Genomic DNA, 25,947 nt, shown 5'->3' with positions numbered 1-25,947 from the left:
AATTTACCCCGGACAAGGTATTGCTCGCTCTTTTTCCCTACCTTCCCTTGGGTCTCCCGCCACACAAGACTCCTTACAGTCCCCCTCCTCCTCCCCGTCAGTTTTTTGGATACAGCAACTTACTCAAGATCGCCCTCATCTAAAGCTAAAACTGGATGGCAAAATTTTTGACGGCATTTTAGATTCAGATGCGGACTCCACTGTCCTGTCACAGGCCTCCTGGCCATCCTCTTGGCCCTGTCAGCCTTCCCTAACTCACCTGCAGGGTATAGGGGTCTCTACAAACACCTTACAAAGTTCCAAGCTTCTACACTGGGAGGACCCTGACGGTCATTCGGGAGCTGTTCAGCCTTTTATTGTCCCTGGGCTCCCCTTAAATCTCTGGGGCCGAGATATCCTTTCCCAGATGGGAGTTTTTCTTTACAGCCCTTCACCCGCGGTCACTCACCAGCTCCTAGACCAGGGCCTATTGCCCGGTCAGGGCCTGGGAAAAATTGGACAAGGTCGCCCCGACCCCATCATTCCTGTCCTAAAAAATGATCGCCATGGCCTAGGATTCAAGAAAAAATTTTCATAAGGGCCACTCATCCTCCTGCACTCCAGGCTGACAAAATAACTTGGAAGAGTGATTCCCCGGTCTGGATCAATCAGTGACCCCTCCCCTCCCATAAATTGACCGCCGCATTAAAACTTGTGGAGGAGCAACTTGAGGCGGGTCATATTGAACCCTCCACCTCACCTTGGAATACCCCTATCTTTGTCATTCAAAAGAAAAATGGCTCTTGGTGCCTTCTACAAGATCTAAGAGAAATTAAGAAGACTATGGTGCCCATGGGGGCCCTCCAACCTGGTCTGCCTTCACCAGTGGCCATCCCTCATGGCTACTTTGAGCTTGTTGTTGACCTCAAAGATTGCTTCTTTTGCATTCCCTTACACCCTGAAGATTCTAAATGATTCGCTTTTAGTCTTCCTGTTGTTAATCAAATTGGACCTTCACCTAGGTTTCAATGGCGTGTCCTTCCCCAGGGCATGGCCAACAGTCCTACCCTCTGCCAAAAATTTGTAGCCCAGGCCATAGATCCCTTATGCCTTAAATACCCTGACCTATACATTATTCACTATATGGATGATATCGTTTTGGCAGGGGCCCATGAAAATCAATTATCGGGGGCTGCTCAAGACCTAGTCCTTAATCTGACTGCCCTGGGGTTAAAATTGCCCCAGATAAGATACAACAGCAACCACCCTTTTTCTTTTTGGGGTTCGAACTAGGGTCCTCCTTTTCCGTTCACAGAAGGTCCAGATTAGACAAGACTCTCTTCATACTCTCAATGACTTTCAAAAATTGTTGGGAGATATTAATTGGTTACGCCCTTATCTCAAGCTTACTACTGGAGACCTTAAACCTCTTTTTGACATCTTAAGAGGCGATTCAGACCCCTCTTCCCCTAGAACCTTAACACCAGGAGCTATAAAAGCATTGTCCAAGGTAGAGGCTGCCATATCCCAACAGTCCATTAATTATTATGACCCCTCTCGACCCTTTTTTCTTCTTATATTTCCCTCCCCTTTTTCTCCCATAGGATTGCTCTGGCAAGACCAACCCCTCTTCTGGCTACATCTTCCAGCCACTCCCTCCAAAGTTCTTCCTACCTACCCTTCCCTTGTGGCCTTGCTCCTACAACAAGGACGTGAGGTTGCTACTAAACTCTTTGGAAGGGACCCCCACTCTATCATTATACCCTACAATGCTTCACAGGTTCAATGGCTTTTACAACACTCTGATGAGTGGGCTGTTTCCTGCATTTCCTTCTCTGGCTCTTAAAAGAAGTCCCCAATAAAAATGCTGCCTCCACAGGCCCCAATAATATACTTCATAAGCCTGCAGCAGTCGCCCCCAAGCCTCCTGCTCCTAAGCTACAGCCAACCCCTCATCCTTCTGCCACCCCCCCCCCACTCTTCTTTCCCTACCCTGTTCCAACCTACCATCCCTGTTGGTCCTCCTAGTACCGCAAAACTCATTATTGATCTCGCTAATGCCTCCATCCAGACCCTTAAAGGTTGGATATGTTTTTCCCCCACCCCCCCTTACTATGAGGGCATCGCGCTCTTTTCCACCCCTTCCTTTACCAATGAGACATCATCTGCCTTTTCCGCATCCAAACCTGACAATAGCATTACTGTACAATCTATTTCTGGTCTCAGCACCTGCCTTCTGGGCCCCAATATGCCCCCCCCAGAGCCCTATTGGAGGTTTGCAATCAGACTCTTGTATTAAATACCACCTTCCAATTCGCCTTGGCCCTTAATGGTACTTATTTTGCCTGCTCTTTGGGCCTGGCCTCTTACCTCTTTACCCCTTTATTTGTACAAAAACATAATTGGTGTGTGACGGTTCTCCTATTCCCTCGCTTTTCTGTCCACATCCCTGAAGACTTCCTAAACTTCATAGATAGGGGCATCTCCATTCACCCCAGATCTAAAAGAGAGCCCATTACGACCCTCACCATAGCCACTATTTTGGGCCTTGGTGCAGTGGGGGCAGGTACAGGAATTGCCTCCTTGGTGACCTCCAAACAAGGTTTTGCTGAGCTCCAGACAGTTATCGATAAAGATATTTCAAATATGTGAGATGGAATTCAGGAAATAAAAGACTCCCTTGATTTCCTCGCAGAGGTAGTTCTTCAAAACCGCAGAGGCCTCGACCTCCTTTTCCTCAAGGAGGGGGGGCTCTGTGCTGCTCTTAAAGAGGAATGTTGTTGCTTCTATGTCAGCAAAACAGGCTTAGCACAAAAGAGCCTTGACAAAGTTTCCAAGACCCTGGAGGAACGCCAGCAAGCCAGAGAAAAACAGGAGTCCTGGTATCAGAACTGGTTCTCTGCCTCCCCCTGGCTCACCACCCTCTTGCCCAGGCTTCTGGGACCCCTTGTGGGTATTATTCTCCTCCTCTCCTTTGGTCTTTGGGCCCTTAACCGCCTTTCCAGTTTTGTTAAAGCACAGGTGGATGCGGCTACCAACCCTGTTCAGGTCCATTATCATCACTTGGACATCGAAGACCCTCCAGCTGACTTTACGCCAAGGGCTTCCTCCAACCCTAGGCCAATCTCGTTTGGCCGCCCCCTCAATTTCAGGGCCCTGGACGGAAAACAGTGGTTAGAAGGCCGCTGGCTGACAGGGCTCCGTAAAGGCACCTCTTAATGGATCCTCCTTAAAATCTCTCCTCATTTACTATACAGTCAGGTTTTTTAATACAGGCTGATGTCCATACAAATGGAGACCATGCCCTTATTGCTCATGCCTTCTTGCCATTAAGGCCAGGTAGCCCCCTTAGGCTTGGCTGACAGCCTTTAAGCCCTAATTCTCATCATGTTCGGGGTGCGAGGCAAAGCACTGCACAGGAGGTACATTGCCTGCTGTTAATGGCCTCCTGGGGAGCACATCTGATTACATGTGGGTTGACACCCAATATCCCACCTCCAGACAAAAGATGTTGGTCGGATCCAGAGCCAGGCTGGGGCTGAGCACCCAGTTAAGCTCTGAGTATATCAGTGGCCATATAGGGGCCGATCACAGGGTTGACAGCCCTGTTTATATCAGTGCCCTCTGGAGATCAGACCTCTACTCTCACCTGTTTCGTCAAACATGGGCAAAATACAGAGAGCTGCGAAGTATACCACGCCCTGACTTGGTGCTGGTTTCGCCTTCTGCCATCCCGACGGCGAGCGCTCTCCAGGTTAAGACCTTGATTGGCAAGAGACTAGGCTATGATAACGGACAAATGCCCGCCCGTCACTCTATTAGTTAGAGTAGGGGGAGATGTTAGGAGCCATAGGACCCTGCCTGACCTGCCCCAGCTGGCTGAGAGGCCCTGCTGGCTGAAAGCCACAGCTGTCTGCATACTTGAGATAAACATTCTGCCTGGCAACCACAGAAGATCCAGCCTGACCTTGAGAAAGAGAACATTCGGTGTATCGAGACTTCTGAGTAATCACCCATTCCCCATCTGCTGCCCTTGGGGCCTGGCCCAGAAGATCCTGTAACTTTCCACTGCATTCCTTCCTGCCCCCGCCCTCCCTGAGGCTTACTTTAAATTTGAATACCCCCTTACAATAAACGCTCTTGACAAGCAATGTTTGCTTGAGCCCTGTCGTCTCTCTCACCCATTCTTTATCCACAGGCCGCGACCCTCCTCGCTCGCCCTCTGAATAACTGGACCTGCGGGTGGGGAAAACCATGGCTAGCAGTGAGCACTGAGGACCCACCTGCTTCCTCAGAACATGTCAAGACACTCGGCTATTTTTGTGGATTTGTGGGTGGGACTGAGGTTGTCATGCTTGTGCCTTAAGAACCCCATTAGGTGCACACTCTTCATAGCTCACATAATTCTTTTAAGCACTTACTTAAAAAAAAATCTATGTAAATTGTCCAACCATGCCTGGCTCATATTGGCCACTTAATAATTGCTTATTTAATTTATTTTCAAATAGGTATTGTGTTTTATACTGTAATATTAAAATACATGAGTGGAAGTCAAAAACACCTGCTTTTCCCTCAGTCATTTATCATACTTAACACAGTTTTACTTACTAAAATTGTAATTTTTTTGTTGCTGTTTCTTTGCTCTAGCCCATAAACTTTTAGTAACAGATGTTTCCTTTAGTACTTTCCTGTTTTCAATTAAGAAAAATTGAAAAATGACAAATTCAATGAGTTCTTCACTCAGTTAAAGGGCATTTAGGAAGCAGCTTAGATATCCCCTACAGACACTCCAGGCTATTACTTACTCACTTTGTGATGTAGACAAAGTATGAAACATCACTGGAACTCTGTTTAACCCCCTTGAAATGAGGATAATTCTTGGCATAGCCACTATGGAGCCCATTTTTCAAAGACAATTAAATGAGAGGTAACGTGTATGTGTGTGTGTGTGTGTGTGTGTGTGTGTGTGTGTGTGTGTGTGTGTGTGTGTGTGTTATTCAAGGGTCAGGCGAGCTGAGAAAGCTAGGGATGTGTGATGGTGTCCCAGATGACACCACAGGGAAAATAACGGCTTATCCTTAGCTCTTGGTTGACAGAACCACATGAGCAAAAGCTCTCCCAGACCTGAAAGGCTTGGAGCCTCCTAGCGAAATGTTAAGAGATAAAGACCAACTTTCCTAGACAGACAGGACGAAACAAAACTGTGTTATAAAAGAAGGCTTCGATAGATCTGGAAGCCTTGAGCGTGAGAACTCTGGCTGATTTTCAGAGACTGTGAGGAAAGGCATGGCGGTGAGAATGGCAGTGCCGTGATGAAAAGAAACACAAAGAAAAAGTTGTGCTAACACGATGTGGCAACCTAGTTCATGATGATGTTTCACTGGAGAGACGGACAGCTGACTGACGGGATAATGTTATCTTTAGCAGAAGTAGCAGACCAATGGGTGGATGTTCCAGTGGGTTTTTTTTTTTTTCAGATACAGTCAGAGTTGGGGAAAAGGAGACATGTCAAGTAGCAAGTCACATATCAGAGAATCTACACAAACTACAAACACTTTATAATGCATTAACACTTTTTGAAAAGTTTCAAATAATATCATCAGTTCTTATCATTAATTATAATCCCAGGTCCATGTCTGATATTAAAATGTCTTTCTAACTAATAAATAATAACTTTTGAAATTACTACTTAATAGCATTGCAACCTAGGAAAAATCATATAACCTACTGCTGAAAGCACTGACTAAGATTTCATTTATCTTCTGTGAGAGCCTTGTTGTTAGTATACAAAAAGGAACTAAATCTTATCTGAAGCTCATTTCTCTGTTTTTCAACATAACATTTTAAAAGACTTACTATCAAACCACCAGTCTATTATATTACTGAACAGCAATTGACATATTGACAAATACATTCTTTAAAAGAAAACATGGACAGGCTTTCATCTTAATGTCCTTTTTACTCTAGAATAATCAACTCTAAGAGAGTGGATTCCTTTGTTTATATGAAACCTTGAACTTTGGTTTTCATTTGCTATATATTTCTCTTATAGGCCCCTTTTTACCATTTCAGAAAAGAAACACTATGGACAGGCTCTTCTGATTCTTATACAAATAGAATTCCTTTATGTATTTGATGAATGTTGCATAAAAAAGAAACAGAGCTGTAGGACTCAATTCTTTGAAAGTCTTCAAGACAACAATAAGCCATAGATATGCCCACCCCGCCAACACACAACATAGGGGTAAGTGGTGTATGTTTTTTTTTTCTCTCTCACAGAAATTTATTATTTAATATGTAGTGTACACACCAACTATCTCGTGAGACCTATAGGTGTGAAGAAAAAGCCATGAGAGCAAAGTAATCTTTCAATTAGGTTCTAATTGTATTTATAAGGCTAAGAATTTTGTAGATGCTCCTGACATCCATCTTGTTCCTCTTCTCTACTCAACTATATAGCTCCTTTTGTCATATTTGTTTCCTTAACATCCGACCACTTCGCTGGATCATTTCAACCACATAGACACATGGTAGAATACTTCTCATCACTAAAGACAATATAATAACAGTACGTAAACTCACCCTAGGAAAACACACAATTTTCTCAACTTTATTACCTGCCTGTCAATATATGTGAATGTTAATAACTTGTTTATAGATTTTAAATTTAAAATCATCAGTATAAAACAAGGTTCACGCAGCACAGTTTAGGGACCATTGGTTCTGAAGATAATAAATATGATGTCGGGAAGAAAGGAGAATAAGCATTTCATGTGCAGATTGGGTGGGTGCAATTTTAAGCAAGCAAAAGAGAAGTGTTTATGAAGAAGCTGTCAATATGTCAACACCTACATGAGTGTTGACTGTCTCAGGGGAGGAACTGCATTGCCCAGCATAGCAATAGTAATACGGTGTCACAGGAAACCTTTCTGCTTCTTGCAGTGTCTTGTTGGGCTGTGGCTTCATAGAACACATGGAATGCTGAGAAGAATGACTGCCAGAAAGTCTTACTCCCCAAAGACTGCTCTGACTTGAGCAATAGCAATACAAAAATGCAATAAAAATTCTTTGTTGGGATTTACTTAGGCAACCTCTTGCTTGTGTATTTTGAGGCATCCATTTAGATTTCCTTTCCAATATTCTGTACCTTAAGTTCATGCACAATGAAGTTGTCAGTCATAAGTCCTGGTTTTTGGCATTACGAGTTGAACTGTAACAATTCAATATCAAGCTTTCTTTTCTTTCTTTCTTTCTTTCTTTCTTTTTTTTTTCTTTCTTTCTTTTTTTTTTTTTTTTTGATAAGGAAGTATTCTGAGATGGAAGCAAATCTTGGTGACTTAAGATTGCACGTGTTTTAGTCTGCATGAATAAAATTACACAGTTTTAATCATGTATTCATTTACTGGCTGGTTTTATAATCAATGTTATCTTCTTGAAGTAAAAAGTGCCCTGTCATGTTGATTTACCTTAAATAAACAAGTTTCCCTGGTGTGTTTTGGAATTACAATTGCCTTGACTTCCCAATGTGTAAATTATAGATAAAGAACCCTTGTAAGTTTCCAGCAGATATAGCATTTCCATTGAGAGAGAGAATAATCTAATCAAATGTGATCTCCATGTCTGGTTCTCATCATTAATACTAGAGTGACTGAGGAAACGGACCGTTCTGGCTCCCGTTCTCAGTTAAGTTGAATTCAGCAAATATACTTTGGAATGAGTATTGGATTTCAATAAAGAACATTTGGGAAATTTGAAACCCAGTAAGCCAGGCTGGGATCCAAATTTATGATAGCTGAAACATGCTTGAAATAGCAACTTCTGCCAAATCAAATACCATTTAAATGGGTTGTAGACTACTGTGAAAGTGCTTATAGAACATCTAATATTTGAAAAGTGCTTCTGGTCATTTATACCAGCCATGTTGGGCGTACCACAATGACAAGGACAGTTTAATAAGGCAGCTAACATTCAAAATATTTCATGGAAAATTACATTATTCTAACTTGCTTTCCTGTTTGTTAACAAAAAAGAAGGAAGGAGATAAAAGAAGAAAATGTAGAGTGTAAGAGAAATATATGTGGAAAGGACAAGACTTTAATTCTTCACAATAAGCTTCCAGTCCATGGTGTGTCTAATGTATCTAAAAGGTTTCATTCTGTAGCTCTGGGAAGTTTTCAGGGAAATTTAAATATCACTTTCATATGGGACAAAGCTGCAGCATGCACTGAACATTCAGCACATATCAGCTCTCAGTATGAGCTCAACACTCTTGAAATTTTTATAATTTTAATTTTACAAACGATTGAAAATGTCAAAGGTAAGGTGTGACAAACAAACTGCCTGAAACACACTAAAGCAGAAGAAAAGGAAAGACCTACTTCTAAAACTAAACAAAAAGCAAACAGGAAAAACAATTCAGTAGGAAGAATGAATCTGTTTTGTCACTTGAGTTAGCTTAGAGAATCAGTAAAGAGTTAACATGCCTGCCCCTGCTGAGCTTCACGTAGTTTATAATTGATTTATTAATCTTTAATTGGTTGTGGGTAGAATCAGAGTATATTATATCCTGTAAAATAACGCAATCCTTAAAGATCATTCAAATCAATCAGATAAAGCCCATTAGAGTGAAACAAAAGTTGATGGCGTCTTTCCGGTGAACCTTGTCTCTTGTACTCACGAGCTTTGTGTCATTAATTTGAATTTAATTTTTGACTTGTTTGGGACAGATAAGTGGACCATAGCAGGACGGTTATTATTCTTGGACACGGGACACATTTTCTTACAGCATTTCTCTTAAAACCCAGCTACATAACAAAGTATGCCCCTGAGCTGTCCTGTTAGAGAAAGGGCTATGAGGATGGCCCAGGAGAAAAATAGATGTCGTCTACAGGGAGAAATCACAGGCCAGAGAACATGGAGACTCTAGAAAGTGCAATATGTCATGCGAAAAACCGAGCCACCCAAGTCCTGAAAATTCACAGAATCATGAGACAGTTTTAAGTATTTATTTATGTATGCACATATGATCCTGAATGTGTGCATGTACGCGATGTGCACGAAAGAGCCCGTGGGGGCCAGAAGGGGGGTTAGATGCCCTGGGGCTGGAATTACAGGTGGTTGTGAGCCACCTCGTGGGTGCTGGGAACTGAACTCATGTCCTCTGCAAGAGCAGCCAGTGTTCTTAACCGTGAGCCATGGCTCCAATACTTAGCCATGGGAAACTTTACATAATGTTATTCTAAGGCACAGATTTTAGAATGGTTTAATAAACAGCAATAGTTAACTGAATTGATATTTCTGGACTATTATAACACCAACTTATTCTTGTATATGATTTAAAATTTGTAACATTAAAAACTTACTTTTACATTATGTGTATGAGTTTTTCACTTGCACGTACATATGTATACCACACGTGTTCCTGGTGCTAGCGCAGGCCAGACCGGAGAGTGAGACCGCCTGGAACTGGAGGTACAGGTAGCTTTGAGCCACCACGTGGGTACTGGGAACTGAACCCAAGTGCTGTGCAAGAACAACAAGTACATTTAAGCACTAAGCCAACTCACCACCCCAAGTTTTAACATTATTTTAAAGCAATATTTTCTCATATTTTGAACAAATAAACTTGCAATACTTCTAGATATAAGAGTAATTCTCCTTTACTACCATTTGATACTTAGGTCTCAGGTCTCAGTTTGTTTGGGGGTGGTCTTAAGTTTTATTTCCATTTCTTATTTTCCTCTTTTAATTTATGTACTTATTAGATTAGTTTTATTTTTAACTCTGTGTGTGTGTGTGTGTGTGTGTGTGTGTGTGTGTGTGTGTGTGTGTGTTTTCTGTCTATACAGGTATACATGCCTTTGGAGGTCAGAGGCATTAGATTCCCATGGAGCTACAGTCAGAGTTAGTTGGAAGTAGCCAGATACAGGTAGGTCTTCTGGGAAGACATAGGCTCTGGGGAACCAAACTTGGATACTCTTCAAGAGTGTCCTTAAACACATAGCTGACGCTCCAACCCTGGCTCAACCCCGATTTAAGCTCTTTCAATACTCTTGTTCATTGTTCTGGAAAGCAGTTTATTCTTTTTCTGGTATTTCCATTTTTATTCAGCTTTGGATTCACTCTCTCTGGATTGGCGTCTTCCTTTGGTGGAAAGATTTCCGTACACGGGATCTTGTACTTGTCAAACACTCTGTAAGCTACATTTTCCATCTTATATTTATTTTCTACGACATGTTGCTACTTCTCTAACACACCATCTTTTCACACAGTCGTTCTCATCAGGTTGACTCCAGTTCCACTTTCCCTCAGAGACTCTATCTAGGGCTGTCTGGTCCCTGATTCTGAGCTGGTATGCTTACTCTCCTACTCGGCTACACATCTGGAGGGTCATCGTGTTCCCTCACTGATAACAGAACAGTTTTCCACTGGCTCCTTGATTGTTTCTCTACCGAATGAAGTGTGTTCTAAAACCCTTGGCTCCTCTCGGTAACTTTTCTCCCAGTGGGTCACTCTTTCTAGATTTCCCAGCAACAGCCATTGACAGGCAAATATCTTGAGTCCTTACATATTTGAAAACGTTATTAGGTGTCTATTACTATATCCGCTGTCATTTTTCTTGTAACATTTTTTTAGGTGAAGAATTGATTCTTTTAGAATCTAAAGACCGTTCTTCACTGTCTTCTCATTTCCAATATTGTTCAGATCCAGCATGTCGCCTTGTCCTGACTCTTTAATGCTTGCTTTCTGAAAACATTCAGACTTTTTTTCTTTTCCTCGATCTATGCTGGGAAGTGTCTCTTAATTTTTACATGCCAATGGCTCTTGAGGTTACTACCTTTAGTTTAGAGTTTCTTCTTTGGGTATTTCTTTTTCAGGTTCCTCTATTCTTATTTGGGAACTTATTCCTAGGTCAGATCAGATTGACTCATGGCTTCTCCTACTTTTTTTTTTTTTTTTTAACTTTTTGGCAAGTTACCCAACCTTCACCTCAAAAACATTCTTATAATTTGTTAAAGTTTCACTTTTAAAATGATTCTCATTACTCCTCTTTATTCTGAAGCTAATGATTCTTTCTAATGATATTTGCTGTATTTGTACAGTTTTCCCCTGCCTCCTTATTTCTTCTCAAGTCTGCTGAGTTTCCCTTTTGTCTGCATTTGGGTGTTTGTCTTTCAAGTTTGAGGGTGATCAAATTAATGAGCCTTGATAGGCTTTCAAATTAGTTAAGGAAAACATTGGCTCCATGTTGTAAATGGGTATGGTTTGTCAACAGTTCTCACTGGACCTTGCCTAGAATGGAAGCGCCATTTTTCCTGCAAGAGCGGGCTGTGCTAAGTATAAAGAGCAACTGGCCTTCCAGTTGCCTGTGTGCAGGGTTTAATTCTCACTTTAGGTCTCCTAGGAGTTGGGTTCAAACCTAGTCTTCTCTTTCATTGTCATATGCTCCTGTTGGCTCCAAGGCCTGCCCATTGTAACACCCATTGGCCACTTCTAGCTCCTGAAATGAAATATCTCCAATAAATTGTCATATGACACTTGGCTACAGTGGTTCCTAGTCAGCGGTGTGGGTCTGGAAGGTCTGGGTCGCTGCAGGTAGGCAGGTCTGCATCCCAAACCCAGTCGGTATCACCTGGCAAGGCAGACTAGGAGAGACGCACGTTTGGCAAGTGCTTCTACAGAGGCTTGTCCCTTAGGGACAGAGCCAGGTTCCCAGCCTCTCCCGGGGAGGGGAGAAATGAATGTTACAGCAGGCTTCCCCAGGGCTTGGCACCAAATTACAAGCAGTGTTTGGGCAAGGCCCAATGACTGCAAAAGCAGTTTGCCATTGCATCCTGATCACAGGGCATCCAACAGTGGTTCCCCCTGGAATAAATGGAGTCTCAGATGGTCATGGTGGAGTAAGAGGTCAAGCCAAATCAAACCAACTCCAACTTTACTTGTGCATTAGCGATTTATAAACCCCTGGCGGTGAGGAAGACTGTGTCTGATTCGCTGGGCTTGAAGGAGCCAAGATACCCCATCTGCATACATGGTGCCCTGCCTCCAGAACATGGCACTTTTGTTACAGGAAGGAAGATAGTACTTTACTGTCCTATGTGTGAGGGATGGCATTGGGGTACAATTAGAGGCTATTTGTTGGAGGCTAAGGTCTCAGCACGGGGTGGAGTACTTCCTGGAATTCTGTGTGCTTGTTATCAGAAAAGGTCAGGCCTGTATTTTCTATGTGGTTCCCCTTACAAAATTCTGGAGTCATTAGACCAGCTGGGTTGAGGGGCAAGGCTGTGAAAGGGAGTCCGGTCCACATAGTCTGAGCAGGAGGGAACCGGCTATCCGGAGAAGACCAGACTTCCACAGTAATCAGCAGAGTTCTACAGGGTACATTAAGGAAGAAAACGGTGTCCGATGAGAGAGATGGAGAAGAGTCTCAGCTGATGAATTTTCACACTTTTCATAACTCTGTTTGAACTCCATGGCTCACCTCACCTTCAATAGTCCTGGTACTTTCCATTTTCATCACTTTTCAGGATACTGTGGGAAGGGAGCAAGAGGAGAGTGCTGACTTGCTTCTAACCAGCATTCCAGCATCCCTGCTAGCAGGCTTTTACATCTTATCACTATTGATCTTGATACTGTCAATTAGGGACAGTATTATTTCCAGTTCCCATTTGGCTCATGGGTTTTCATTTTCCATTTGTATATAGGTTTCTATGTTTTCCCACTTACACTGTCATTTCAGTACTGTTTGAGGGATATGAAGAAAATTACACATGTGTTCACTGTATCAAACTGACTGCAAGACTTTTATTTCTTGTACAGGGAAAATTGACGCTGATAAGGATGGAGCTACTTAATGGATGCTTGACTTGCTAAGTACATGCGAATCCTGACACTGGGGAAATGCTGGCATACATCATCAAGCAATTGGCATCCACTATACCTTTCTGAAGTAGGAAACATTCTGACCCACTCTGAGTTTCTTCTAAAGTAGAATTATAGTTTTTGCCATCAGCAGAGAGTGATAAACATGATTTACAATGAAGAGTTATGAGACGTGTTGATGATAAGGCAGTATTGAATTGAACTTCAAATATAATATTAGGCATTGACAACGTGATAAAATGGAATCATTGTCTGCAGCGAATGGCTATCAACTCAAACAATCAGCTTTAGTAAATAGGTTAAGTTCTATCTTCAAAAAATTTCAACATTATACTTAAATTCTGCTTTCTCTGTAATGTCATCTCTATGAATTCTTATTCAGAAATGATCTCACCTCTTTTTCTATATGCATTTGCTCTCTATCACTGCAGCTTACAATATTCATTTTTTGCTGAGTGAAAAATGCATCTCCAAGGAGTCTCTTCTCCAGTGAAAGAAATAGCATAGGGTTATTAAATATTTCAGCCTCATAAAAATATTAAAGGAAACAACAACCAGCTATCACTATCATTCATTTTAGTTTACTTATTTTTATTGTGCATGTCTTTTCCCTGTATGCATGAACATATATCATATATGAGTCGGGTGCAAGCAAGGTCGGGAGACGGCCTCAGATCCCCCTGGAAATGAAGTTATAGATCATTGTGAGCTACTTTGTAGGTGTTGGGAATCAAACGCCTGGAAGAGAAGCCAATGCTTTTAACTATGGAGCCATGTCTCCAGCCCCTCATTTTAACAGTGGGTACTATAATCAGGATGTATCTCTGCAGTACCATATATGTCTAGCTTGCACAAGGCTATGGGATCAACCTCAAGAATGGCAGTGGATGGGTAGGTAGGTACATAGATAGATAGACAGGCAGACAGACAGATAGATACATAGATGATAGACAGATAAACATAGATAGAAGATAGATAGATAGATAGATAGATAGATAGATAGACAGACAGATAGATGGTAGATAGAGAGATAGATAATGCTCGTAGTTAGAAGAAATTGAAAAAGAACAAAATAAACAATTAATCAATTATTAGGGGGGCTGGAGAGATGGCTAAGCGGTTAAGAGCACTGACTGCTCTTCCAGAGGTCATGAGTTCAATTCCCAGCAACCACATGGTGGCTCACAACCATCTATAATGCACTGTATACATAATAAATAAATCTTAAAGTAAATAAATAATAAAAAAATTCTTTTAAAAAATCAATTATTAGATTATGATCCAGGGTATAAATTAAATACCCCAATTTAATTTAAGAATATTCAAATCTCCCATAGAGGATTCCAACAATTTATGCTTTTATAACCCCCTCAAGAAAGTGAAGGGCAATCACCACCTCTCTTAAGAATGGGAGGCAACAGCCAAGCTTTCTTGAAGAGTCTAGGATGGAAGGACTAGAGTGATAAAAATGGGTGTACCATTGCAGAGGAGAAACATGGCCAGCACAGCTCAGCTGTGTGATCGTCACGCACAACGTCAGCAGCCATAGGTCATGCTGCTCAGGTAGGTCATAGCTTTGCTACGGTGCGATGAGAACAAAAATCATAGCCCTGCTCCTCAGAAGCCACAACCCAATCCAGGCAGGAGAAACCTCCAAATTAATCCCAATTTCCATCATTCTAAATGGCATCTGAGTAGTAGTTTCCAAAATTTTCAGTAATAAAAAAGTAAGAAGACTGGGCTTCATGAAGCTTATTGACAACACCCAAGCAAGAAGCGGCAAAATGGAGGACGAATAGGAAATAGCTGGAGACCAGCTGCTCTACATGATAGGTGACAGAAGAAAGTGTAGTAGTTTCAGTAGCAAGAAAGGAAAGGGATCTTTGGGACACAGAACAGAAACAATGAGTTCGGAATCTTTTTCTGAGGGCTCAGCTCAGTTGAGTTATGGTTCCCTGCCTCTGTAAAGGCAGCTGGACTAGGGAAAACATCGGATCGATACAAAGAGGAAACCTTTAAGAAACCCACCTTACTTTCAGAAACAGATCATTTTTTATTAATTTTTTGCGTAATATATTTTGGTCCTATATTGCCTCCTCTACCTTCTCCCATATCCTCTTCACACCCCTACCTATCAAATTTTATTCCCTCCTTCTCCCTCTCTGCCACCCCTCCTCTTTCAAAATAACAAAACAAAAATGAACATCAAACCAAAGAAAACCCAATTAGATAAAAATTCCTAAAACAAAATAAAACAAAAATCCCAAAAAACAACAGCAATAAAACAAACAAACAAACAAACAAGGATTCGGTCTTGTATTGACCATCTATTTCTGAACAAAGAACCTTCTCTGAGTGTGGTTAATATACCTAGGAGTGGCATTCCACTGGGAGGAAACAAACCTGACCTATCTTTTCCCAGCAAGCATCAATTGCAAATAGCTTTTTGGTTAGAAGTGTGACTTGGCGTCCACGTCCCCTTCTCAGAGCTAGGACTCTTTCTGCTAAATGACTGAGCCCATGAGACTGGATAAGGGACACAATGTCCACTCCTGGTATCATCAGACAATGTGCACATTAGTGGTGCACATAAAACTCACTCACATTTACATAAATAAAATATTTTTTAAAACTTCTTTAAAGCAGAGAAAGCTAGCTGGACAGGAACATTTACCTCCCCTTTCCCCACTGAGCATTAACTGTGACCAGTTGCCTAAAATTGGCTGCCAAGAGTTTTCACCATGATGGCTTTACTCTTGAGCCGTGAGCGAAATAAAACCTTTCTCCTTATGTTGCTCTTGTTAGGGTATTTTCATCATGGGACCAGGAAAAATAGTTAATAAAGGGCTTTGACAAAGTCAAAAAATTTTCCTCACAAAAACCCTTAAAGAAACTAGGAATAGAAGGAACATAAGAAAGGAATATGTGTGAAAGATCTATAGACAACATTATGCTAATGTGTTTCCACTAACCAGAAATGAGGCAAGCGTGTCCATTCTCTCTTGTTTACAAGAGGTTGTTATGCCTTCAGGAGAGTGATAAGGCAGGAGAAAGATATCAAGGGAATACAAATGAGAAAGCAAGAAATCAGACTATCCCTATTAGCATTTTATATAACTTTATACATAATAGACTATAAAGATTCCACCAGAACACTCCAGCATCTGATGCATATCTTCATCAGTGAAAGTGCAAAATCAATATTCCTAAATTAATAGTTTTTTATTTATTAATAATGAACATTCTGAGAGGAAATCAGATAAACAAGACCATTTACAGTAACGTCAAAACAACTCAAAAGAATAAGGAATAACACTAACCAAGGAAGTGTAGGACTTCAGAATGAGTATTTTTTTAATATAATGAAGAAAAAATTGAAGGTGACTCAAAGATTAGAAATATCTTCTATTTGCTCACTGATTGGCAGATTGAGATAATAAAAATGGCTACATTATCAAAAGTAATCCATAAATGGAACTAAATCTCTATCAAAACTATACTGACATTATTCACATAAATGGAAAAAAAAATCCTAGGATCTTATGGAACCACAAAAGTGCCTTTGTTGGCCAAAGGAATCCAAAGTAAAAAATGATGATGATGATGATGATGATGATGATGATGATGATGATGATGAAGAAGAAGAAGAAGACACCATGGAGACCCAAACAACAATGCACTTGCACAAAATTGGACACATGCATCAATGCAATAGAATGGGATGAATTAGAGTAGAAATTGGAATTAAGTCCACACAGTGACAGCCCTCTGCTTTCTTTTAAATTACTCAGGATTTTTTTAAAAAATTATTAATTTATTCATATTGCTATTCCATCTCTTGTATCCTCCTGTTCCTCCCTCCCTCCCTCTTTCACCCAATTTCCTTCCTCTATGTCTGTGACTGAGGGGGACCTCCTCTCCCTCTATATGATCATAGGGTACCACGTCTTTTCTTGATAGCTTGTTATCCTTCCTCTGAGTGCCGTTTCTTAAGAACATTTTCATACATGTACATAATATACTTTGAGCATAACACCATACCTTACTAAAAACTGTGAAAAGAGAGCTGTGCAGGGGGAAGGAAGAGACCAACATAAGGAGGGAGGAGAGAGGGTGAAGAAAAAATGAAGGTATGGGGTGTGAATATAGTCAAAGTACACGACATACTTGAAAGAAATTATCTTTAGGAAACTCCAGATGCCACTATTAATATGTATATTAGTAGTGATCGTAGTTTAAAGAGACATACTTCAACATATTTGGCTGCCCTGTGGGATGCTCTGGAACAGGGGAATGTCACTGGGTACCTGAATTATGCATGTATTGACACATGCCCATAGTGCTAACACACTGTTCTAATATCCTAACTTGAAGACTGGCTCTAAGGATACATGTAGATGTTATATTTTTGTCAGCCTTTTATTCTAGATGCAATATATGCATGAAACTACTGCAGCAGTAGAGTAAAGGCGCTATTTTAAATCTAACAGGGGTAACTTAAAAACAAACAAAACAACAAGCCACTACACAGTGCATCTTCTTTCTCATCTTGCTGTGGGAAAAAAATAACCATGTCAAGATTTCAGAGCAGTTAATTAGCGTTCGGGACACACAGTGTCTAATGTTCTGGGCTACAGGCATGTGGGGTTGTTATGACACGCACAATCTGCTTCTTTCCTCTAGGAGCTGACAATTAAAAGGGGGTTTGGGCTTGAATTTATGATTCGGATGCTCCTGTCAAGGCTGAGTGAACACAGCTTAAAGCTGGTATCTTGGTGCGCTGAGCATTTCAAATTGAAGGAGACTATGAGGTCAGGAGCAAGGTCTGTCTGGCTTTCTCCCTATCTTTGGCGCGCTCTTTTTTTCCTGAAGGGTATCATAGACAAGAGACGCCCATCCTCTGAGGCAAAGCGTGAGGCATAGAAAGGTGCTGTTATTTACATCCTGAAGAGGCAGTCAGAAGGCCGCAGGCCCTGGGAAGGGGTGCTGCACAGAGGGCACAGGAAGCAGCACCTGTGTTACTCAGTCACATTTCTCCACAACTGTCCACTTCCTTAACTGCACTTGGCTTAAATGGGTCTTCATTTGTGAAGTTGTCCATGCCACAAGAACATTGTTAAATAAATTTGCTATGTGTCTCTCTTTTTAATCTTTTCTTCCCTATCTGAGAGGTATCAGTTGCAGTTGGAGAAAAGGTCCTACTGTTCTACCAGGTACTTAACACTATATTTCCTATGTAATTTATTGGTATCATTTAATCCGATAAAGATAGAAAATAAATGAAGTGTGCAAACTGCACAGTTACTATAATTATAGAAAACCATTTAGAAGAAAACTTGCACTGATGGATAGGATCAAAATAATGAAACAATTAAAATGATTGTAAATATGAGAAAGGACAAGGGTATCTCATTCTAAAATGAAAGCCACCACAGCAAACTCCACACAGGTAAAGAACTTGATAAATTTGTCACTAGTATAGTTCAGCAACATGAACTGCTATGAATGAGAAACAGAAAAGAGCATAATTATGTAGCTGAGAACTTATGAAGTGAATTGTTGCTCTGCAGAAATTTTTACTTCCTCTACAATAAAGTATAACATATAATATTATTTTTCTAGAAGAATTTCAGTTAATTCTTAAAGAAACTAGATTGTGTCATAAGCTTTTTAACTTGAAGCTATTTAGAAACCTATGCCATTGTTTTACGATTTGTTGAGAAAATGGCTACTGATTATGCCTAAAAGGCCAAAGAAAAATACTTTCAATTATATATCCTATAGCTGATACATTATATTCACTTTCATTTCAAGTATTCAAAGTTTAAGGGAATGGAAGTGAATTTGTTTGAATGGTCATAGAACATACTTGAAGCTTAGTAATAGTATGTGATTGTGTTTATGATGGTGATTAAAAACTCAACGTCAATAGACATAAAGAAAGAAGATTCTAAGAAGTGAAGATCATATGTAAGAAAGCACATTTATGCTTTGATGATATGGTTTGGGTTTTCAGAAGATAAAAATTATATATATATATATATATATATATATATATATATAAAATAATGAAATGAAAATATTATATATAATAAAGACAAAGTATGTGGACATTACATAAAATAAATGGAAAACCACAGTGTCATACTAACATAATGAATTAGTGCTATGGATGATAAAACTCATTCAGAACCTGACAAAAGAGAATAAATGAGAAGAAGAAACTTTTTTCCCCTTATTTTTTGGAGACAGGGTTTCTGTGTATAGATAGCCTTGTCTGTCCTGGAACTTACTATGTAGACCAGGCTGGCCTCAAACTCATAAAGATCCATCTTCTGCCTTCCCAGTGCTGAGATTAAAAACATGTGCTACCACTACTAAGACTATATATATATATATAGACTGAAGGAAAAAAGAAATTATGAAGAATGAAATTATTTACATACATACATAGAAAGAGGACAAGAGAAGAGTGAAAGAGTGAGAAGAATGCGCAGTCACTCTGCTTTCCTGAGTGCTTGGGGGTTAGCATCTTTAATTTTTCCATTTAAAATGCTAATTAGATTATTAGCCCCTGTCAGGGCTCTGGCTTTTTCTCTCCAGGTGGGCTTGATGTCTTCTAAAGAAATCTTCCAAAGAAATTGCCATCTTCTTGGGGATTGCTTTTGTGGCTCCTGGAGGCTTCTCGTCGCTTTTGTCTTGATCTAGGACCTGCACCCTTAGCAAGGCTCAACCCCGAGCCTTCTGCTCACAAGCTCAGTCTCTGTAACTGTGGCTAACTCAGGCCCAGTCATCTTTTCTCTAGACTAGAAGCTACACCACATCTCCAGTACTGGTCAGACCTACAGCTATGTTCCCAGGCACATGTGTGGGGGACTAAGACAACAAAACTGTCCACTGCATACTGAATGTGTGAGGGACTAGCAAGAGACAGACATGAACTATGAATGTGGAATGCCAGCTATGCCTCCCTAAAAGAGGAGGGATTGCTGAGCTGGAGATGGTAAACACATAGCAAATACACAAACCCTTCGACTTCTCTCTACCTGCCTAAAAGCAAGACAAACCTGTTCATGTTTTGCCTCCCAGGAAACAAAAACTAAAGACTGAATGCAAGTGTCGGCCTTTATAGGGCAGAAGATGCTGCCAGGGGAATCATCAATAGGCTGCTCTGACTTGCTTTAGCTACCACCTGTTTGCCTTCCAACAAGTTACTCTTTGCACTTTGCCTTAATATGTCTCTTGTCTCCAGAAGTCATTGTCCTTTGCTGAAGACACTATACAACGGGAATTCAAAGCCCCCTCTTGGCAAACTGCCCATAGCCTAGATATCTACTGTAGCCGAGTAAAAAAACTTAGAGCTGCTTCAGCACATGAGCCTTGAAGGATTCTGTAAGAGTGTTCTCTGCTCCTGGAGACCTTGCAGGTGTGGGAGCTGTGTTACATGTGTCAGTAGGTGGCAGAGAGAATAGATGCTATGTCCAAGCTCAGTGTCCTGACCTGTGGACATCTGAATGATCAGTAGCTTAACACTCCCCTGAAAAAAGGTGATTTCGAGAGGATTCCCAGTCTGACTCCAGGGGTCCTGTACAGGAAGCTAGTATCCTAGTGTCCAGCAGCATGCAGGCCCTGAAAGGCTCCAAGGGTTGGCAACAAGCCAGCGACTAGAAAAACCTTGCTTGGGACCATGGGACCCTGGTAGGAGTGAGATCAAGACAGATGACCCTCCCTTGGGACTATGACCCTCCCATGGGACCACATGGGGGGCCCTGGGTGAGGAGAAAGCCAGAGATGACCACCAGTCTGGCACCATGGAGCTTGGACTGGGATCTAGCCTGAATGATCACCAGGTCAGTGCTATGCAGGGGAGAGTAGACCATGCTCCAGATGACTCCTGCCTGGTGCCTAAATACATGGGTGGGGCGTCTTACTGAGACCACTCCTAAGATGATCTCAGACACTCACAGACCCTGCCTTCCACAAGACAAGCAAGTAAGTGATAGATAAATGGGACAGAAAGAGAAACAGAAGGATGTGGGCACAGTGAAGAGAGGCAGAACTGGAGACTCGAGGGTGGTGAGGAACAGCCCGGTGTGAGCAGCCAGTGATGGCACCTGGGAACATGGTGGAGTCTTGGCCTGTGCTATCAGTAGGCACCATATCTGGGTTCATGGCCCTGTAGCAGCAGGGTCCTATTGCCATCAAAAGCCAGGTAGATATCTCTGGTCTGGGATGCTGCCTGGGGACACGTTGGTGTCTGAGAGGTGTACAGAGCTGGCCCTACCCCTCACCTGGGCATCCTGCAAGGGCTAGCCCTGGGGACAGGAAGCGGGAGGGCTAACCCCACATGATCTATCTGTTCTGGAGAGCAGGCAGCCAACAACACAGGAGCTTCTGGTGAAGCATCCCTAAGGGTAAGAGCATGGGAAAGCTGGCCCTGCCATTTTTCTGTTATATGGCGATAGGAGCAAAGGAAAGGTCCCCCTGGTCCCAATCTCTTGACATATTTGTCAGGTAGGAGAGCTAGCCCCTAGGTCATCAGAGAGGGAGAGGTGGCCTTGCTTCTTACCCACTGCATACGTCTGGAGAGCAAGGCCTGTACCTCACCTGGGCAACAAGGTAGAGCTGGTCGTCCAAGGTTTTGAGAAGGGGAGAGCTGGGTCTGCAGGCATTTGATGGGTCAGCCCGGGCAAGGCATGAGATCTCTCCCTGGTGGTATGGGTGCAACTAACCAGCTCAGATATATCTTGTGGTCCAGATCCAGAGCTCTGAATTGGCCCACTCCAACATCTAACCCATTGATGAACTGCTGGGTTGCATGAAGGGGCCAGTCCTACAAGTCCAAAACTGTAAAATCTCCAAGACATAGGGCAACAGCAGGATAGCTGAGAGGAGTCCCAGTGAGGATCCAGTATTGATGGTGTATCAGGAGCTAGAGGCCTCGAACAAGACCAACATCTATCTCACTGCAATGAACATTTGCAAACAAAGAAGTGTGGACACGCTGGGACATACTGTGAGACATTACATCTCTCATAAAGAGATTTTTTTTTCTCTTTGTTAGAGGTGGACAATAAAAGAGTGGAGGGTGGGTATGAGGAAAAGGGGAAATGAGTGGGGTTGGGGTGCATGATGTGAAATTCACAAAGAACCAAGCTAACTAACATTTTTTAAAATACAGAACCTTAGGAGAAAAACACTGTTAAAATAGTTGATTTAGGATAAGAAGACTACAGAGATTTTTTCTTTTGAATCAGTTTCTAGCAAGCATCTGAGTAGGAAAAAGTGTCACCCATATTATTCTATATTATTTTGAAATTATTTTAACTTAGAACTATGGCCATGTTCAGCTTGACCTATCGACATTGACTGAGTAGAGAAAAATCTACTATTCCCACCCCCAGACAAGTATGGAGAACCACATTAACCATGACAGTGCACTCTTGATGCCAATAGGATTTTTAGTCAATTGATAAGTAATCTAGCTATAAATTGCAATATTTTAATTATATTGATGGGTAAATAGGGAGACAAAATTTTAGCTCATCTTTACAATAAAATTCTTTTAAAAATACAAAAGAACCATAAGCCATACAGAGATAGTAATAGCAAATGGCATCACTGAGGTTGTGAGATCTAGCAAGCATTTGCATGGAGACCATGTGACACAACAGTGGGCCAGTGTGGGCAGAGGGACAAAATGCTACAGCTCTTCTGTGAAAACTGTACCTACTGTGCCTTCAGCACAGAGAACAAAGGCGTGACTTCTTCTCATCTTCTTTCTAACACCAAGGTGTGTTCTGATGCACTTAGGAACACACCGCCACACTCACAGACACACAAACACAAACACTCACTCACGTCATTGTGCCATTCACTCATGGTTTGTAGTTATATAATGCCGAAAGGTGGCACAGGCATGCAGGTGTGATATACCACAGGAGACAGTGTGGGAACAAAAGCAGCTCTTCAGGAGGAAGATCATTTCCCAGCCTGCTTTCTCAAGAGAAAGGTACAAATTGGTTGGCTAAAATTGTGGGAATAAAGATTTTCTCCAATATTTACATGGTTTGGTATTTAGGATAAGAGGAACAGCCCCTTGAAACGGAAACTGATTCCTTCAACAGGAGTCCCCTATACAGACAATTAGATCAACAGAACAGTGCTTCCTCTAGAGCTAGCCAAGGGCTACAACCAATGTCATTTCCCATGGGTGCTATTATCTTTGTATGCTTTCCTGAGGATCTTTCCCTAAAGATGTAGCTGTATCCTTAGTTTTCCTGGTCAATATAATTTTTAAATATTATGATTTGTAATATATATATATATATTTAGCATAAGAGCCTCCATATGGAAATGAGATCAAGCAGAGACACGTGCACTTTTATACTGACGAGGAGGTGGACAGTTGTGCAGAGCCGTGACTGGATGCAGGAGCACAACCTAATTGTAAGACAGAGACATAGGAAGAACTGGCTGCTCATATTCTGTATTCCCGTGTCTTCAGAGATAACGATGCCACTTTCTTCTGGGTTCATGGCAGCACATCTCACATGAGATTCTGAAATATTTTAGGGGAAAGTTAGAAAGTCCTTTCTAGGTCTTATGACTTCTTGCTTTAGGAGAGAAAGGGTAGGGACAATTACTCTCACTTTCCAATTCACGTCTGTGCTGTTTTCTCAAATGGCAAGCAGTTATATTTCTTAAGGACCATATTCTGAACCTTATCATGTGCAGAAGCAGTGCTTCCCTGCTCCATTCAGCAAAATACACCATTCAAAACATCATGTAAGCAATAACCCACAACAACCTTTGGCCACAGGGTATGTTGGACTTCTAAGAGCCATCCTACAGTAATGTAGCAAAAAAAGATTCATGGCTCATCAATATTACCCTTCTCCACACTGACAGAGGTTTATTAATGTGGGTTTTGTAAAATAGCTGTGCAATATAGATGAAGGTGACTATGGCATCCAGAGTGTAGGGGAAGATAAAAATTGTACTTGAGAAAGGGGACATAGGTATGAATGGTGTGTGATGGTGACAATGTCGTAAGCAATCCTGTCCTAGATCGCTGACACTGGGATTCTCCATGTTAACAATGATAGAAGTGCATATGGAAGGAGCCTGGTACCCAACTGAACCCTTGAAAGATAGCAACTGAGCTAGGAGCACATGCATTTGATTGTTGTTTCAGCAAGAACTAGACAGTGATTGGCTAACATATACCTAGCCCTGAGTTTTACAGGAAATGTTTGTCGGAGTGACTAGCATTATGTTAGCAACAAGCCATAACAAACAGTCTTGGTAGGAAGATTAGTTTGGGAATCACAGTTAGATTTTAGAAGATAAATGGGATTGATATACACCACAACAGAAAGGCTGAAGTTTCTGAATATGGCCCTTTCATTAGCTTCAGGGGTCTCCACTATGTCTCCATGTGATGGCTAATCTTCATTTGTAACCTGATTGGATTGCGAAGAATGTAAGACATTGTTAAGGCACACCTCTGTGTGCCTGCAGTTTTTCCCAAGAAGGTTAGTAGTACAGGCACAGTTCATTCAATCATCCACTCACTCATGCATCCATGCATGCATGTGTGTACTCATTCTCACTCATGCACATGCTTTTCCCCTCTCACATTTTCCAGGTAAGCAGCTCCACACTTTGCCATCTCTATCACAAGGGACTGAAATCTCTGGAATTATAAACATGATAAATGCTCCCTTCCTTATATGGTTTACTACAGTGATTTTTTTTTTCATAACAACCCAAGTCTAAGATATGTAGTCTCACGTAGTTTCCTAGCTTTTTTGTGCGTTTGTTTTGTTTTCTGAAACAGGGTCTTATGCAGCCAGGCTGGAGTCAATGTCCCTCTTTGGCCAAGGCTGTCCTTTGACTTGTGTTTGCTCCTTCTGCCTCAGCACCCCAGTTGCTGGAATTACAGACATGTCCCATCAGACTCAGCTCTTTGCTTGTCAATGTTTGTATGAAGCTACTTCTAAATAGGTGGTGTTTACATTTCCTAGATTCAAAATTCTTGGGTTCTCTTATCATAAGTAGAAACTCCGAGGAAATGCCCGTAGACCCTCTAATCCCTAATTAAGAAGTATGAATGCAGAAATGAACAGGGATTATTTATTATTAGCTAACTTTGAAATGACTTTCTAAAATACTTTATAACAGAAATATATCTAAAATAAAACTCAGTCATTGGGGTGGGTGATAAGCATGCCTTTTTACATCACTCTTTAAAAATCAAATCCCTTCCCCAAATGAACTTGAAGAGCCCCAGTCAGTGAACAAAGTGAGGAAGGCAAGGCTAGATCCATTCTGAATGCTGGAAGGAGCAATCCCAAAGTCTAAAAGTCCTGGCCTAACTCCCCTGTGGGAAGTTGCAAATGAAGACTTGCCCTTGATACGTTTATAATTAGAATCACTAATGTGCTGGACAGTATTGAGGTGAACAATCATATCCTGGCAGGAAAGAATGTGATGATAACCTGGAGGTGAGTTTCATTCCTCTTGTCTACACTAATTGAGTCCTTATGATGGAGACAATTTCACTTTCTGCTCTGAGCCCAGATGCCCTTACAGAATAAATCACACCAGTCATTCGAAACAGCAGAGGTCACCCAGCTTAATAATAGGAAGCTTACATAATCCAGGTGTGATGGGAAAACAGCAAAAACAAAACATAATAATAGTACTTAAACGTTACTGGCCCAGCTCAGAGAAGCGGCTTTGAAGTCAGCTCAGCCCCTGAGAACATTCGGCTCCTTTGAAAAGAAGTTTTTAATTAGAACAGGAGCCAATGTTGAGGCATAGTTATTAGACCAGAGGACCTAGGGAAGGGACTCTTGATTAGCACTCAGAAGGAAAAGATGCTGCTTTCCCACATAGCATCATGAGGTCCCCATAGCTCTTTATGTGGCATAATTGCAGAGCTCATGAAACATGGGGGAAATGAGGATAAACTACACTATTTAGGGTCACTAAGAGCATCAGCCTAGATGTTCCACTGCTATGCAGGATACTTGAAACCGGTGGCTGGGATTAAGTTCTGCACTGTGCTCATGAGGTGAA

General features: G+C 41.5%; 1 protein-coding gene and 1 non-coding gene across 6 annotated transcripts in view; one reads left to right on the top strand and one right to left on the bottom strand.

The window, feature by feature from the left end:
* Magi2 (membrane associated guanylate kinase, WW and PDZ domain containing 2) overlaps positions 1-25,947 on the bottom strand; it is a 1,455,764-nt gene that overhangs the window by 540,344 nt on the left and 889,473 nt on the right. The window lies entirely within an intron of this gene.
* On the top strand, positions 20,266-20,395 carry LOC127194909 (small nucleolar RNA SNORA17). Its single transcript, XR_007831301.1, has one exon. It is a non-coding gene; the product is annotated as a small nucleolar RNA SNORA17 (small nucleolar RNA).

Source organism: Acomys russatus, chromosome 10 (genome assembly GCF_903995435.1).
Source record: "Acomys russatus chromosome 10, mAcoRus1.1, whole genome shotgun sequence".
Lineage (NCBI taxonomy): Eukaryota > Metazoa > Chordata > Mammalia > Rodentia > Muridae > Acomys > Acomys russatus.
This window is presented reverse-complemented; position numbering and strand designations above follow the sequence as displayed.